Source organism: Dendrobates tinctorius, unplaced genomic scaffold (assembly GCF_039654945.1).
Source record: "Dendrobates tinctorius isolate UK_male_01 unplaced genomic scaffold, ASM3965494v1 ptg000067l, whole genome shotgun sequence".
Lineage (NCBI taxonomy): Eukaryota > Metazoa > Chordata > Amphibia > Anura > Dendrobatidae > Dendrobates > Dendrobates tinctorius.
The window spans coordinates 3,606,459-3,624,916 of record NW_027361735.1 but is presented as its reverse complement, the minus strand read 5'-3'; the positions used below and the strand labels follow the sequence as shown (position 1 = coordinate 3,624,916).

The window sequence follows — 18,458 nt, the reverse complement described above, 5'->3', positions numbered from 1 at the left end:
ACCAAGCATGTGTATCAGTTGTGTGCGGCTCTCAAGACTTCAACATGAAGGTTAGAAAAAAAAGTGTCAGTGCAAGACAATTAGATTTAAAACACAATAATCTGCTATATTTTGCATAACAACTTTTGATTCTAATCCGGCTATCCCATAGATTTTATGTAACATGAGCTTCAGCAACTGGTTGAATGCTATCAAATACATGAGCCTTGCAGCCATTTACCATTCCGCTCACACAGTATATCTCCCCTGCCCGACAGACCATGCAGCTTTTTCCTATGTGAACAGCATTCAGATGAAAGTGACTAAGTCAATGGCAGCCACATTTTCACCTGACAGATTTCAGATCCTTCCTTGGCTTTAACCTGTCATTGGCACACTGGATGAGAATGTGAAAGTGTTTCATCAACAGTATAACTAAATTTTATGCTTTCCTGCTTTCAAGGGTACTTAAATACAAAGTATAAAATGTATTGTAATCCATATATTTATATAGCGGCCTCACTGTCTAGTATAAAACAACATTGGTACAGTATATAGATACAGATGTTCGGTGGAAGCCAATTGAGTGTTCATATAGTCCCTATAATGATATTCAGTCAACACTTAGCGGTATGATGTTTGGGTACCTCTCTTCTACAAGCTCTTATAAAAGTCTTCCTATAGCTTACCTTTAAAGATGTATTAAACAAGTTTAGTATTCAATATATAATATACTAATTACCAAAACACTACATAATAATTAATTTTATATTCTTACTAATCTACTATATATTTGTCTAATTCTGTCTGTCTTCTTGTAATGGAAATCCCGCATCGCTGATTGGTCGTGCCCGGCCGGCCGCGACCAATCAGCGACAGGCGCAGTCCGGACGCGAATTGCGGTGAAATTAGAATGATGCAAGCCACCACTACCATCCGGAGATCTGCGGCGCTAGCCGCTGATCTCCTGACGGTTGCCACGGGTCATCTCCTGCTGCACGGAGGTTAGCGGCGACGCAGCCGGGAGATGGCCGGTGCTAGCGATCTCGCTCAGTGTGTAATCTGTCACCGAAAGTTGCAGGCCTATGTAATTGGCCTGGGTCCGGTCCGATGGGCGGTGTTTCTTCTTTCTTCTCCACCCCATCCGTGGCCCCCATCTGCGCTCTTCTCTGGTATTCTTCTCCATTGTTTGCACGTGCGCAAAGCAATCTTGCTTCGCGCATGAGCAGTATGCTTTGCCCAACTGCGGGCAAAGCCAAAAAAAAATTACTGCGCATGCGCCAGTACACTATGTCCCGGAACACAGTGATATACTTCCAGGACATAGTGTACCGGCGCATGCGCAGTAATGATTTTCGGCTTTGCCCGCAGTTGAGCAAAGCATACTGCGCGCGTGCAAAGCAAGATTGCTTTGTGCACGTGCGAATGATGGATAAGAATACCGGAGTAGAGCGCGGACGGGGGCCACGGATGGGGTGGAGAAAAAAGAAGAAACATCGCCCATCGGACCGGACCCAGGCCATTTACATAGGCCTGCAACTTCCGGTGACAGATTCCATTTAAACTACATACATATTCTGGAATACCCGATGCGTTAGAATCGAGCCACCATTCTAGTTTATATATATTTATGTACTTTAAGACACAAGTTTCTATTCATTTACCATATTTTTCAGACTATAAGACACACTTTTTAACAAGAAAACCTCTTGTTGAAAAGTGTGTGCATCTTATAGTCTGGAGGCAGATTCCTGTGATGGAGGAGAACACAGACACCACGTCCTTCTCAATCACTGAGACCTGCTCTCTCTTTTACCCTACACTAAATTATGTGATTGGTGCAGAGCAGGAGAGAAAGTTTACCAGGACCTGAACACAGGCTGCAAAGCTGAGCAGCTGAAGGATCTTCCACTTGATTAACTCAAGGACCTTTCAGGTCATGTATCTGATCACATGACCTGAAAGATCCTTATGTTAATTGGGTGGAAGGTCATCATCTCATCTCATACAGCCTCCATTCAGGTCCCGATCAAGAACCGCAAGATGTGGTAGTAAATAGTGTGTGTGTGGGGGTGTTTAAATGTGCATGTAGCAGAGCTGTGTGTCTATATATGCATGCAGATTAAATGTAGCAAAGCTGTGTGTGTCAACATATGCTGCTTGTATTGGAGCTGTGTTTTTCTATATGTGCATGTACTAGAGTGTGTGTGTCTATATGTGCATATATTAGCGTTGTGTGTGTCTATATGCATGTAGCAGAGCCATGTGTCTATATATATATATATATATATATATATATATATTGTGATAAAACACTCCGGGATCGCCTTTGCTGGGGTCAAAGGTCACGTGCGTTCAGTATGAAACTCAGGCGCAGAGCTGGGATTCGTGTATAACTGACCCTGGGTCAGGTTTATTAACGGTGAAAGCAATGCAAAAGGAAATAAACCATAAAACAAATCCTTGCCTGTCCAGCACTAACTAAACAATGGACAACCTAACTACCAACTGGCGGGCTTCTCCCGTCCAGCCAAACCACAGTTGCAGTGGACACTGCTTCCACTCACGTGTGTCTCTCACACAGACAGGCTCTCTGTGTTCCCAGGCTGAGACACTCACACAACCACCTGGCATCCTTTTATATCCACCTCCCATTATCCATTAGTAAGCAGGTGCGATACTGACCAGACTAGGCCACATAGGAAAGGAATCTGGGCGAGATATACCTGCCCTCATCTACTATTCCCACATGATTCTCACATATCCCCCCCCTCTGCTCAGACCACTCCGGTCGAGCAATGACACCCGCCAAACAGTGCACTCGGGACAGGGCATCTGCATTTCCCATCTGTACCCCTGGGCGGTGCTCCACCGTAAAAGTGTAGGCCTGCAGGGCAAGGAACCACCGGGTCACCCGGCTATTCCGTTCCTTGTTCAAGTGCATCCACTTGAGAGGGGCATGGTCAGTGATCAGCCTGAACTTTCGGCCCACCAGGTAATATTTGAGGGCCTCTAGAGCCCACTTAATGGCGAGGCACTCTTTTTCCACGACTGCATACCTTTGCTCGTGTTTATTCAGCATTCTGCTGAGATAGAGGACTGGGTGTTCCACTCCGTCCCTCACTTGTGAGAGTATGGCCCCGATACCGGTATTAGAGGCATCTGTTTGTACCACAAACTCGCTGCAGAAGTCCGGAGTCACCAGTACGGGCTGAGAGCAAAGTGCCCATTTTAGGCTATGGAAGGCTTCTTCAGCCGCTAAACTCCATTTAATCATGACGGAGTCTTTCCCTTTTGTAAGCTCCGTCAGGGGGGTAGCGATGGCTGCAAAATTGGGTATGAACCGGCGATAATAGCCGGCGATCCCCAGGAAGGCTTGCACCTGCTTCTTGTTGACAGGTTGTGGCCAGTCCTGAACCGCCTGAATCTTATCAACCTGGGGTTTAGCAACACCCTTCCCAATTACATACCCCAAATACCGGGCTTCTTCTAGCCCGATGTGACATTTCTTGGGGTTCGCGGTTAGACCTGCCTCCCACAGGTCGTCAATCACAGCTTGTACTTTCTGGAGATGAGTCTCCCAGTCCAAACTGTAAATGACAATGTCGTCCAAATAGGCCGAAGCGTACTGCCTATGTGGCCTCAGGACTCGATCCATCAGTCTCTGGAAGGTCGCCGGTGCTCCGTGCAGTCCAAACGGCATATACACATACTGAAATAGACCTTCTGGGGTAGCAAATGCCGTCTTCTCTCTGGCAGCCTCCGCCAGAGGGATCTGCCAATACCCCTTTGTTAGGTCTAGAGTCGTAATATACCGGGCTTTTCCTAACCGATCTATTAACTCGTCGACCCGGGGCATAGGGTAGGCATCAAATTTTGAGACCGCATTCAGTTTCCTGAAGTCATTGCAGAACCGGATGGTGCCGTCCGGTTTAGGAATTAGCACAATCGGGCTGGACCAAGCACTGTGCGATTCCTCAATGACTCCTAACTCTAACATTGCCTTCACTTCTCGGGAAACGGCTTCACGGCGCGCTTCCGGGATTCTGTAGGGCTTTACGTGAACTGTGACACCAGGTTCCGTTACGATGTCATGTTCCATGAGCGTAGTCTGCCCAGGTTTTTCTGAGAAAAACTTTTGGTTGTGAAGTAGACACTGCCTGACCTCAGTCTTTTGCCGCTCCGAGAGAGTCTCTGCCACCCGTACCTCCGGTACGGTATGCGAGCAGACGGGACGGGCCAGCTCCGCTGACAAGGCAGACCGATCTTTCCAGGGTTTTAGCAGATTTACATGATAAATCTGTTCTGGTTTCCGTTTACCTGCCTGGTATACTTTGTAGTTTACTTCACCAACTCTTTCCTTAATCTCAAAGGGGCCCTGCCACTTTGCCAGGAACTTACTGTCCACCGTGGGGACCAGGATCAACACCCTATCTCCAGGTGCAAACGTGCGGATCTTGGTGCCCCTATCATAGATTCTTTTTTGGGCTCCTTGAGCCTGTATCATGTGTTCTTTGACGATAGGCATAACAGCCGCAATACGGTCCTGCATTTGTGTGACGTGATCTATCACTGTTTTAAACGGAGTGACCTGACCCTCCCAGGTTTCTTTTGCAACGTCTAACAGTCCGCGAGGACGTCGGGCGTACAATAACTCGAAAGGCGAGAATCCCGTGGAAGACTGGGGTACTTCCCTGATGGCAAAAAGCAAATATGGAAGTAAATAGTCCCAGTTCTTCCCATCCTTGTCTATCACCTTTCTCAGCATCTGCTTCAGAGTTTTATTGAACCGTTCGACCAACCCGTCTGTTTGAGGGTGATACACGGATGTGCGTAACGGTTCGATTTGTAACAATCGGCAGAGCTCCTTCATTACCCTGGACATAAAGGGGGTCCCCTGGTCGGTGAGTATCTGTTTTGGTATACCGACCCGACTAAACACATGCACCAGTTCCTTGGCAATCGTCTTGGTGGCCGTGTTACGCAAAGGGATGGCCTCCGGGTAACAAGTGGCATAATCCAAGATGACCAGGATATGTTGGTGTCCACGTGCAGACCGTGGAAGGGGCCCAACTAAATCCATCCCAATCCTCTCAAACGGGACTTCAATAATAGGTAGGGGTACCAAAGGGCTACAGAACCGGGGCTTAGGTGCAGAGGCTTGGCAGTCAGGACAAGACTCACAATATACACGAATATCGTGATGCATGCCTGGCCAAACAAAACAGTGTAATATCCTTTCGGTGGTTTTCTGGACTCCCAGGTGACCTCCCATCACATGTCCGTGGGCCAGGTCCAGCACCTGTCGCCGGTAGGGTTTTGGCACGACTAATAGTTGCACCGTATCTTCCCCCTTTTTCTCTATCTGATAGAGTAAATCATTCTCCAGAACCATGTAAGGATATGCAAGCCTAGAGCCAGGTTCTACGGGTACCCCATTTATCACTTTTACATTCGTCCTAGCCTGAGAAAGGGTAGGATCCTTTATTTGCTCGCTTTGGAAGTCATCTTTCTGAACTTCTAAATCCGGCAAACGGGGAGGTGGACGGCTGTCGGCCTCCTCCTCTTCCCCGGTCTCTTTCGTATCACCCGCCATGACTGAAAACGGGAACTGCAGGTCATTTCCCGCAGACTCTTCCGCCGAGTCTTCCGGGGAGACCTCTCCCAGGGATTCGGGACCCACATGCGCCCTGGGAGAAGAACCATGTACACTATTACCCGAGGGCATCAACTGATTCTCCCACAATTGCCAGAAGTGGGGAAAATCCCGGCCCAGGATAACATCATGCAATAACGCCGGGACGAGTCCCACTTTATTTTGCACAGACCCATAGGAAGTAGTAATGCATATGACCGTGGTGAGGTACGAACAGGTGTCTTCATGCACACACATTACAGAAAATTTGTCTGATGGTCCAGTCGGGGCTGACACCAGACTGGCCTTCACCAGAGTCACCACACTTCCCGAGTCTAACAATGCCACCACATTTTTGCCATCAACAGTTAAATCACACAAGTGTTTTTCCACATCCTTTTGACCGGCATTCACACTCACTACCCGTGCAACCATAGACATGCGGTTGACGTCGCACTGCATGGGTTCAGTAGTGACCGGACAGTTCGCAGCAATATGTCCCATCTCTTGGCAGCGGAAACACCTAACGGGCCCCTTGCTTAGACCATAGTTCGTTACTCTCGACCTCGCAGTGCGGGCAGTCACGTTTTCCTCCCCCACTGTCTTAGGGATTTTTCCATCTCCCCTACTCCCTGGAACAGTCTTACCGGTTCCACGTGGAGATGACGAAGAACGAGGTGGGGTAACGTCGTCTCCGAGTCCTTCCGCCACGGAGTAACGTTCAACCAGATCCACCAGTTGATCTGCCGTCGTAGGATTTCCATGGCTTACCCACTTCCTCAGGGCTGGCGGTAGAGCTCTCAGGTACTTGTCCATGACGACTCTCTGGATTATCTCTGGCGCTGTCAGCACCTCGGGTTGTAGCCACTTCTTCGTCACGTGGATCAGGTCGAACATCTGTGACCGCGGTGGTTTATCCGGCTGATAAGTCCATTGATGCACTCTCTGTGCACGGACAGCGGTCGTCACTCCCAGCCGGGCCAAGATCTCGGATTTCAATTTGTCAAAGTCCTGCGCAGCTTCAGGCTCTAAGTCATAATAAGCCTTTTGGGCCTCACCGGAAAGAAACGGGGCAATCAAGCCGGCCCATCGTGCCTTCGGCCATTTTTCTCACACCGCCGTCCGTTCAAACGTGGTCAGGTATGCCTCGACGTCATCTTCGGTCGTCATTTTCTGCCAGTACCGACTCACATGAATTACTCTCGACTCGGCTTCCAGGTTAAGCTCAGCTCACCTGCTGGAGAAGCGAACGATCGGTAACTGTCATGTCCACCAACTCCTTCAGCTGGGCCATCATCACCCGATTAGCTTCTTGCTGGACGGCGGTGGTCTGTACCAGCGCTTTCACCACGTCCTCCATGCTCATGCTTGCAATGTGATGCCAGCGTTCACCACCACAATGTGATAAAACACTCTGGGATCGCCTTTGCTGGGGTCAAAGGTCACGTGCGTTCAGTATGAAACTCAGGCGCAGAGCTGGGATTCGTGTATAACTGACCCTGGGTCAGGTTTATTAATGGTGAAAGCAATGCAAAAGGAAATAAACCATAAAACAAATCCTTGCCTGTCCGGCACTAACTAAACAATGGACAACCTAACTACCAACTGGCGGGCTTCTCCCGTCCAGCCAAACCACAGTTGCAGTGGGCACTGCTTCCACTCACGTGTGTCTCTCACACAGACAGGCTCTCTGTGTTCCCAGGCTGAGACACTCACACAACCACCTGGCATCCTTTTATATCCACCTCCCATTATCCATTAGTAAGCAGGTGCGATACTGACCAGACTAGGCCACATAGGAAAGGAATCTGGACGAGATATACCTGCCCTCATCCACTATTCCCACATGATTCTCACAATATATAATGAAAAAATACAAAAGCAGCACAGATGAAAAAAGAAAAAAGAGGGTGCACGCTCCCAGCTATATACCAAACCTTTGAAATATCCATCAAAAAAAAGAAAACAGCACGCCTTAGAAGATATGAAGGTGTTTTATTCAGCCCATAGGGCTATGTGCCCATTCAGTGGAACGTTTTGGTCCAAAAAGTGTGCGGACCTTTTTCATATATTTTGTTGAAAGCCTGAAATTGTTGTTGAAATATGAGTGCGCTTCAAAAAGTGACAAGATTCCACAAAGAAAATTTCATTAAGATGTGGTCTATTGCAGTCCCCTCCAATAGGAGAAAGGGCCCCCAATAACCGTTCCCCATCTGTAAGAGGCAGAAGTCCACAGCGAGGGTCAGAGACAAGTGGCCTCCTTTAGCAAAGGCCAAAGGAGACACAGTCTTACTCCCAGCATCTGCCTGTGTTCCCTTCCAAGAAAGAAGTGTGAGACAATGACTGTCAACTACCCTCCCAAGAGAGGAGAGCCTGAAGTTAGGTGGGAGTGGAACCTGATTTTCACACATTACCCCCTAGATCTGTCCAGAGAGGAACAGTAAAGGACTCACATACTGACAAATTCTAGTGCCAAAAGGACACATGTAAATAGGGTGACACACAGTGAAAAACACATATAAAAATAAATAATGAAGGTATTTCCAGTGTAATACTGACCAAACCTTTGACTGGAAATTTAAAAATTCTTCATCCTAAGGCCTAAATCTCCTGAAAAATGTTTGTACTCAATAAATATGAGAAGTGAAGTGTGTGTGCAAATATTTGTCAGGTTTCAAATCTCAGTAAATTAAGGCACTGCAGTTACCATTTCTGGGACACTTGGAAATTTGGGCTTTCAAACTTAATCGAACTTAGTGGCTTGGGTCCTGGAGGGCTATGCTTTCCCCCTGATGACTATATAAAGCACCCAGTGCTCTAAAAAGCCCATCAAACCCAGTATACATATTGTATCAATCTACTAAGATTGCTGGTCCTAAAACCTCCTTTACGAAAGATACTACACTTGATCTTAGCCAAAAGGCTGTGAAGCAGTGTGTCTATATGTGCATATGCAGAGAGACAGTAACAATAGATTTCCTTAGAGAAGAAAGCAGATAGGCACATACCGTCCCGTGCAAAAAAATCCTTTATTGTGGCATCATCATACCAGCAGCAGGCAGATAAAACAGTAGAGCAAATACAGACGACGATCGTTTCGCGCTTCTACAGGTCATATCATGCGTCACATTACCGATTGGCAGACAACACCACTATCCACCACTGACTGAGGCTGAGGACAGCACCCTGAATATACCTGACATTCTGAACTAGCTGTTATAGAACCTCACCATACAACACAATGATTCTACGCACCCTAGGCATACCTGACATTCTGAACTAGCCGTTACAGGACCTCATTGTATAGCAGAATTACCTTATATGGCAGGGGCTATATACCCCCATAGGATCCTATGATTTTTTTCATTTAAGTGATATATTTACTGATTTATACACACGAACAACTCAGGAGCAGTCTGTGTATTGATGAAGGTCAGCTGTTATGACCGAAACGTTTACTGACTTTGATTGCAAATAAAATTTCTCGTTTATTCTCACGTTGAGTGCCAAAATTTACTTTATTATTGTTCTGGTGTGGGAACCTATTTTGAGCACCAACACAGCTGTGCCACGATATACTTGATATCAAATTAAAGCCAAACTGACTGCTAGTTTTTACAAGACATTTTTACAGAAAAACATCTGCATCTTTTAAGAAAACCATGATTTTTGTGCACAACAATGCTCCATTGCATGCATAGAAGTACTCTACATCTTAGCTAGTGAGCACGTGCCTTAAATATGAAATAATAATGACATGGTCACTTTCCTCACCTGACTTAAACCCTATGAGATCTTGTAGACTTTTCTTAAATGGGAGATTTATGATGAAATAAAACATAACACTATTCTGAACAGGGTTTTTGAGGATGTGGTTGGTGCTATCTAAAAAATTGATCGTCAACAGATTAAGAAAACTGGCGTACTCCATGGATGGAAGGCTTATGACTAGTGATGGGCGAACCCGAACAGTAAAGTTCGGCGTCTGTAGCGAACATATACTGTTCGGGCATGGACAACGAACACAGACTTCACTAGGAAGTCCATGTTACTGTTTGGGTTCGGCCCCCCGAACACTGTTTGTCACTCTGTCATGTGCAAGACAGCGCTGCCAACACTATTTCTGATCGTCAATAATGATCAGACAGCCGCGGTAATGATCTCTTCTATTAGCCATGGCTGCGAGTGTCTCTTCTTCCTCTTATTTTTTCTCTTTATTGTCAATTGAAATCTGGGGACCTGTGAAAGTCTTACCAATGGAAATGATTTTATTGCCAATCAGAAGCAGTGTTGGCCACGCTGTCATGCACATGGCAGCCTGGAAAACACTGGATGTTCGGCCCCCCATTCAAGTGAATGGAGCCTGGGTTCAGGTTCGTGTCCGGGTACTGTTTTGGTACCTGAACCTGAACTTTTTTTAACTGTTCGACCCCAACATTCAGAGGTTCGCCCATATCTACTGGATCTTGATAAAGACCTTACGTAGAAACGCATAGATCTGTGTTTCCATGCAGTGTTGCCAGACATTATGTGCCTGAGAATATTTTAATGCCATTTTGACAATAAATATTTGTTTTTAACTGTCACCCGACATCGCTGGATCCTTCCATTTTTTTGTACTGATTTCTACTGGACATGTTGAAAAGAAAGCCTGAGGAATTATTAACACATATAAAGACTATTATTCCAGAAGAAACATGTAAGACAAACAAGAGGCAGAAGAGTCACCTGCAGCCATGACTAACAAAAGAGACCATAAAAAGCATCGAAGAAAGATGACTGGCAAGAGCAAAAGGTAACAGACAGGAAACAGACAGCATAAGTAAAAAACTAAAGAAAGCCATTTCGGCAGACAAAGAACTTTATTAGCAAAGATATATACAGAGATAGAATGCAACCATCTGAGTGGCAAGACCAGTAAGGCATACTTAAAGATGAAAGAGATACGGTGAAAGTTTCAAACAGGAGTGGACATTTTGAAAGATGCCAATGAGAAAAAGCTAAATGAGCCAGAACAGAAAGAAAGATGGAAAGCGTACACAGAGCACCTATACAAGAATGATGGTGATACAGGTAGAAACTGAAACTGGAAATGATAAAGAGCTGAACATCTGAAAAGATGAATTCGTTGTTGCGATAAAGTTTTTGTCATGCAACAAAGCGCTTGGACTTGACAATATTCCAAAAGAGCTAAAGAAGTCTTCTGAAGCAGGAACTGAAGTCATCACATGTCTGTTGTGTCAACAGATATGGATAACTGGTAAATGACGCAAGGACTTGACAAGATTTGTGTCTATTCCCATTCCAAAAAGGGAGATGCTACCAACTGTGGAAACTATTGCACTATTTCGCTCAAGCTTCATGCCAGTAAAAAATACCACTGAAGATCCTATAAAGATGTTTACAGCCTTACTTTAACAATGAGATTCTAGAGGAACGAGCATGATTCAGAAAAGGCAGGAGAACAAAAGTTGTGATTGCTAACATAAGACGGATAATGGAAAATGCCAAACAATTCAACAATGAGATTTATTTTTGCTTCATTGACTACAGCAAAGCCTTCAACTGGGTTGATCATCAGAAACTTTGGAATATCATGAAGGATATGGGTGTGACAAACCACTTGATCACCCTCATTAAAAAACTTGACATTGACTAAGAAGCAGCAGTCTGAACAGAACACACCTACATGGCATGGTTCAAAGTAGAGCAAGGTGTCAGACAGGACTGCATGCTGTCACCATTTTTCTTCAATTTATAAGCAGAAGCTATTTTTAGGAAGGCTGAACTTGTCAACAGTGAGATGGAATCAGAATTGCTGGATGAATCATCAACAATTTTAAATACGCAGATGATACAACAACGATAGCAACAAACGTGGATAAAATGAAGAATTTATTACACAGCGTCAAGATGGCAAGCTCGAACATGGAACCGCAACTCAAAACAAAATAGACAAACATATTGACTACTGCCAGATACAATTGGGACACATTTGAGATGGAAGGCGACAAACTAGAAGTTCTAAAGGATTTCAACAGGAGAATAGCAATGGGCAAGTCAACAATGAAGTCACTGGACAAGGACTAAAAATCGAGGAGCATTTCAGTGACAATGAAAACATGGATTGTACATAGTTTGGTCTTTTCTGTGGTATATAGATGTGAAACATGGATGATAAAGATACAAGAGAAAGATGTTATTAATACCATGGATGGCAAGAAGTACAAACAAATACATTTGAGAACAAATCAATCCAGACATGTCACTCAAAGCAACAATCACCAAGCTACTACTTGCCTATTTTGGACACATAGTAAGCAAAGTTGGAGAAATCTGGTCTGCCGAGGATCCATTACACAATAGGAAACCAGATGTGGTATTGATGCGGTTTTATTTGTCAATGGGTTTCGAGATGATCATAACGCTTTATCAGGACAAACCACAATGTTCTTTGCTTGAAAGCTATTAAAGGAGTTGTGACCTTCACAGCGCCTCCAGGTGAGCAAATCCTGTTTCACTTTTTCCTTTGTAAACCGGATAAGACCCATTGCATTTATTGTTATTCCAGTTTTTATGTAAAGCCATAATTTGAACACATGATATGAAGAGAACAATCACTGGAGAAGGATATCATAGTCGGAAGACAAAAAGGAACAAGGTGAGGAGGAAGACCAGCAACCCAATAACTTGCTACTACCAAGACAATGGGAGGGAAGACCCTGGTGAACCTATTTAGGCTTGCATAATATTGATCTTTCAACAGAGCATTCATCCATCAAGTCACCATGGCTCGAGATAGAGCTGAAGGTCACTAAATAAATAATAATTCTGCACACATAGATATTCTTTTAAAAAAGACAAAACCTCACTTTTACTTTCTTACATATTCAGGCTTCAGGTTTATTTAACTTTTGGATTTATTGACAAGACTGTAGTTTTTCAATAATACAACTATTCATCAAAATAATGAATCACTTAATATATGCACAGCTTAATTCTATTTGAGGGAATATACAGGGGGGGCCATTTATATGTCTACACCTAAATAAAAAGGGAATAGTTGGTGATATCAACTTCGTGTTTGTGGAACATTAGTATATGGGAGGGGGAAATCTTTTCAAGATAGGTGGTGACCATGGTGGCCATTTTGAAGTCGGTCATTTTGGATCCAACTTTATTTTTTCCAATGGGAAGAGGGTCATGTGACACATCAAACTTATTGAGAATTTCACAAGAAAAACAATGGTGTGCTTGGTTTTAATGTAACTTTATTCTTTCATGAGTTATTTGCAAGTCAACAATTTCTGACAGCTGCATTTAAGTCGTGATTCGGCAAGCACGCTAGAATCCCACCCATCAATGACCCCATCACATGATCGTGGGTCAACGATGGGTTGGTATGACAGCCAGAGGTCTCCAGCAGACTTCTATGGTTGTCATAGCCAGGTTTTATGAGAGACCTACGATCGGCGTTCGTAATAAGTGAGCATTTCTGCTAAATACAGGCGATCTGATCATCGCCTGTATGTAGCAGAGCCAATCAGACAACTGCAGCTTCAAGTCTACCATGGAGACTATTGAAGCATGCAAATAGGAAAAAAAATGTTTTTAAAAATATTAAAAAAATATAAAAGTTCAAATCACTCCCCTTTTTCCCATTTAAAATAAAACAATAAATAAAATCAAATATACACATTCAGAATTGCCCAATCTATCAATATAAAAAAAGAATTAACCCGATTGTTAAACGGCATAACAAGAAAAAAGGCAAAACGCCAGAATTCCGTTTTTTTGGTCGCCGCAACATTGCATTAAGATGCAATAACAGGTGATCAAAAGATCGTAACTACACCAAAATGGTATCATTACAATGTCAGCTCAGCATGCAAAAAATAAGCCCTCACCCAGCCCAAGATCACAAAAAATTAAGACACTACAGGTATCGGAAAACTTTAGAATTTTTTTTCACCACTTAAATAAAAATAACCTAGACATGTTTGATGTCTATGAACTCATAATGACCTGGAGAATCATATTGCCAGGTCAGTTTTAGCATTTAATGAACATGGTAAAAAAAAGAAAAAAAAAACAACTGTGGGATTGCACGTTTTTTGCAGTTTCACCGCACTTGGAATTTTTTCCTGTTTTAAAGTATACGATATGTGAAAACCAATGGTGCTGTTCAAAAATATAACTCGTCCTGCAAAAAACAAGCCCTCACATGGCCATTTTGACCAAAAAAATATGAACGCTACGGCTCTGGGAAGAAAGGGAGCAAAAAAACAAAATGCAAAAACAAAAATACATCTGGTCATAAAGGCGTTAAAGAAGAAAGTTTGTAATGTTTAGGGATAGATGGATCCGGTCAATTTTAATTTGCCCGTTAGCACAGATTTTACACGGAAATTGGCTTAGCCTAAACGTTGTTATCTATTAATTTATTTTCCTTTGTTATGTTCTGGGGTCTCTACATACCCCAGATCATAATAAATGTAATAAGTAAAAAAAAAAGTCCTTACACTCTCTTCATCGCTCCGGTCTTTTGTCCCTCTACGTCTCACCATCATCTGTTCGGTCAGCATCGTAACTCTGATGCCTTCTTCGTGAGCTGAAGTCCCTGGGCTTTTCCTAGTGAGCCAGGATTTTCATCTCTAAAAAAGGTCAGTGAGGAGTCTGCACAACCCCACAAAATGTCAGTGTCATAACTTGCACCATGCATAGCCATTGCGCCCCTTACGCAGATCTGTCCTGGGCTTCAAAAGAGCCGGAAGTCCTGACTCAGTGTGAGAGGCTCAGGGATTTCAGTACTCATGACGTGGATCAGAAGATGTGATGAGGACTGAAGATGTGACAGTGAAAAGTGGAGGAACCAGATAGGTAAGACGTAAGGTGAGTATGAAGATTTTTTTATTTACTTTCTGTGGCTTTATATAGTCCAGAAATAGTCAGCCAGTAGCGAATTACAAAAAATTTTGGAGAGTGTGGATTTTGATAATATTCAAGTAGAATACAATTCCAATCAAATTTATTCGCTTATCGCTTGTAATGATGTGCTGTCATCTTCATAGACCATTTCCTCTTTGCATTGAGAGCATAAATGGAGAGCTGACATCAGGAATTTGCTTCCTCCATTCCTGCTTTCCTTATTAACCTATTGAGTCTGTCTGTAAATAGGAGATGTAATAAGTATTAGCAATGTTTCACTATACCATGAGCTAGCATTATGGAGTGTTTAGGTCCAGTTTTACAGATTTGTAAAATGAGTTATTCATATTAATATGGGCACTAAATATCAATACTATCTTTTCACTACAAAACTAAATGCAATTTACAAGTATTTCTTGTTGTTACATACATTTGACATTGCTTTGTGCTGTGCATCACATTGGTTAAAATTAAATAGAGTGATCCACAACATTTAGAAAAACACCTATTTAGTAATATTTTTCAGATAGTTGATTATGAACATATTGGGAAAACATGTGTGGACTGGGGTAGTTGCATTTAGCAACAAATATCTCACCAATTCTATATTTTAAGAAAAGCAATTTGTATCGGTGAGTTGCAAAGCACGTAGTGAAATCTGCAGTGCATTGGGGTGCAAAAGTTAAGAAAGTTCTCAGTTCAAAAGTCATCACAGCTTATATGGTTCTACTCAATATCATTCGATATATACTGTAAATATGAAAAAACTTGTTTGTTACAAAATATTTTTGGCAGTGTTTCAAAAATATGGGCAACCAAATTTGTTTCAAGCAAGTGATGGTCGTTCAAGCTCACCTCTGGCAAGTAAGAAAGAAAGAAGTTGACTCAATCATTGCATTGTGTGTCTGTGCCACACTACTGTAAGTATGGGGAACAACAAGAGGAGAAGAGAACTGTTTGAGGACATTATAACCAAAATTGCTGAAAAATATTGACAATCTCAAGGTTAGAAGTCCATCTCCAGAGCTCTTGATGTTCCTTTGTCAACACTGCACAAGAAGTTTACAACCCATGGCACTGTAGCTAATATCCCTGGACATGAAAGTCAGAGAAAAATTAATGAAAGGTTGCAATGCATGAATGTCCAAATGGTGGAAAGCAGCCCCAATCAAGTTCCAAAGAAACTCAAGCTGTCCTGGTGGCTCAGGGTGCATCAGTGTCAGCGTGAACTATTAGTTGACATTTGAATTAAATGAAACGCTCTAACAGGAGACCCTGGAGGACCTACTGCTGACAGAGACATAGAAAAGGTAGACTGCAGTTTGCAGAAATGTTCATGAGCATGCTAAAATACTTCTGGGAAAGCATCTTGTGGACAGGTGAGACCAAGATAGAGTTTTTTTTGCAAAGCATATCTTTCTACCATTTACTGAAAATGGAATGAGATCTACGAAGAAAAGAATACAGTACCTACAGTCAAATATGGTGGAAGTTTAAAAATGTTTTGGGGTTGTTTTGCTGCATCTGGCACTAGGTTCCTTCACTGTTACACTGAGAAATGGATGAAAAAAATGCTCCTTATACTGTCATGAATATGGTTTCTTCAGGGGATCTATACTATGTTTTACAATAAAGCTGAAAGACATGCCTTCTCTGTGTTTTCAAGAAACTGGTGCAGTTTTATGAAGAATGGTATGACTACTTTAAATATAGAAAGGCTAGAGACATTTTAAATAAAGATGAGAAGACTAATTTATTCCATTCTATATTCAATAAATACATATCTAGTTCTGCTCAAAGCTAAAAAAATGCTGTAATTTCCATTTGTATTTAAAAAATAGGACATGAAATCATCAGGTGGGAGAAGTAATTATATATATGTAAGTGTTATGATTTTATGAAGCTAGAAAATGCATGAATTTACAATACATTGATTGTACCCATCTGTGCAGGAAGTCATTGACTAGTGTGAAAAGATAATGGTAAGGCTAGTTTCACACTAGCGTTTATTCAACGCAGCGCATGGCGCCGCTAAGCCCCGTCCCCTGCCAGCTCCCTGCCCGCCCCATCCAGTCATCGCCGCCTACTATCGCACATGGACACTTGCGATCTGCGTACCCTATCTTTAGCATAGGTTGCACAGATCATGCACTGGCCGTGCGCTAGTAGGATTTTGGCGTGTGCTGCGCACTTTTGAAGATGTGCCCGTGTGTGCCGAACGCAGCATGTTGCATTTCGGCACGCTCGGCGCACCTTCAAAATCCTACTAGCGCACGGCAAGCGCACGATCTGCGCACCCTATGCTAAATATAGGGTGCGCAGATCGCAAGCGTCCATGTGCGATAGATAGTAGGCGGCGATGACCGGATGGGGCGGGCAGGGAGCCGGCAGGGGGTGGGGCTTAGCGGCGCCGTGCACTGCGTCGAATAAACGCTAGCGTGAAACTAGCCTAACTAAAGTATATTGTTTTCCTCTTTAAAAGGATGTGGCTTGTTATAATGTATCATGCACACTGTGGTCAGGATTGGCTAGCACACACTTAGCATATTACATTATAATGCATCTAGACAGTAAAACACCACTCAAGTTTTTTTTATTGGAGCCCTGGGATGGTGGAACTAGTCTAATGCTCCAGTGGGTCTCCAGCAGGTCTGGCATGACAGATTGCTCCAGGGTAGGGTGGAGGAATCTGGAAGTCACAACTCAATGTAACTCTATCAGAGCCAGAAATAGACCAGAATGAGGCTCTCACAGACTTGCATTGAGAGCCTGTGACCATTATCTCTGACTTCTGGTCAGATACAAGCTGTGGTCACTAGAGATGAGCGACTTTGCCTTTTTTAGGGTCAAGTGGGGTTTCATTAAACCCGACTTTCTCAAAAGTCGAGTCGAACGAAATCGGCCAACTATCGTGAAAAGTTGAAGGTCCGACTGAAACACGAAACCCAATTCAAGTCAATGGGGAAGCAAAGTCGGCAGGGAGTGGAGGACAGTAAACACACTTACATGCCGGACCGCTTTTTTAAAGTGCGCGAAAACTCTCTCTCTCTCTCCCCGGACGCTGCACATGTCATCTCGTTGCCCACAGTGTACGTCCTTGCTTATCTCATTGCCCACAGTGTATGTCCTTGGTCAGTGGCTGAAAAAAGTCACTTGCAAGCATTCTGGGAAATGGAATGGTGGATAATCGGACGTGTTGAGGCATGGTATTCCAGAGGATGAGGGATATTCGGGAGAAATCTTGGAGGAGGTTGTGTGAGGAATGAATAAGTGTGAAGGAGAGTAGGAGGTCTTGGGAGGATCAAAGATTGCGTGAGGGAAGATATTGGGACATTAGTTCTGAGATATAGGGAGGGGACAGGTTGTGGATGGATTTGTAGGTCAGTGTTAGTAGTTTGAACTGGATTCATTGGGGAATTGGGAGCCAGTGGAGGGATTTGCAGAGGGGAGAAACAGGGGAGTAGTGAGGAGAGAGATGGATTAGTTGGGCAGGAGAGTTGAGGACAGATGTTATGAATGGGTCACCGAGGAGGAAAAAACCTAAACATGTTAAGCCCAGAAAAACCAGAGAGGTTGGTAACTATGCAGATTGCAGATCCCTGATCCTACCACACAACTAGCAGCAGCCGTGGAGCGTGCCTACGATGAACCTAGACGCCTCGTCATGGCCGGAGGACTAAATAAGCCTAAAGCAAGAAAAGGGAAAACTAACTGCCCCAGAGCAGACCCCAAAGGAAAAGACAGCCCCCACACATGTATTGACGGTGAAAAAAGATGAAAACACAAACACAGGTGGGAAAATAGGCTGAGCAAACGATGGGGCCCAAACTAACTAGAGAGGATAGGAAAGGAAAGACACTGTCTGCAATCTGCCCAAAACCCTACAAAATAATGTCCAACACTTCTGATAGCAAAA

General features: G+C 43.6%; 1 protein-coding gene across 1 annotated transcript in view; it reads left to right on the top strand.

Moving 5' to 3' along the window:
• The window catches only part of GABRA1 (gamma-aminobutyric acid type A receptor subunit alpha1), a 372,903-nt gene that overhangs the window by 210,651 nt on the left and 143,794 nt on the right, over nucleotides 1–18,458 (top strand). The window lies entirely within an intron of this gene.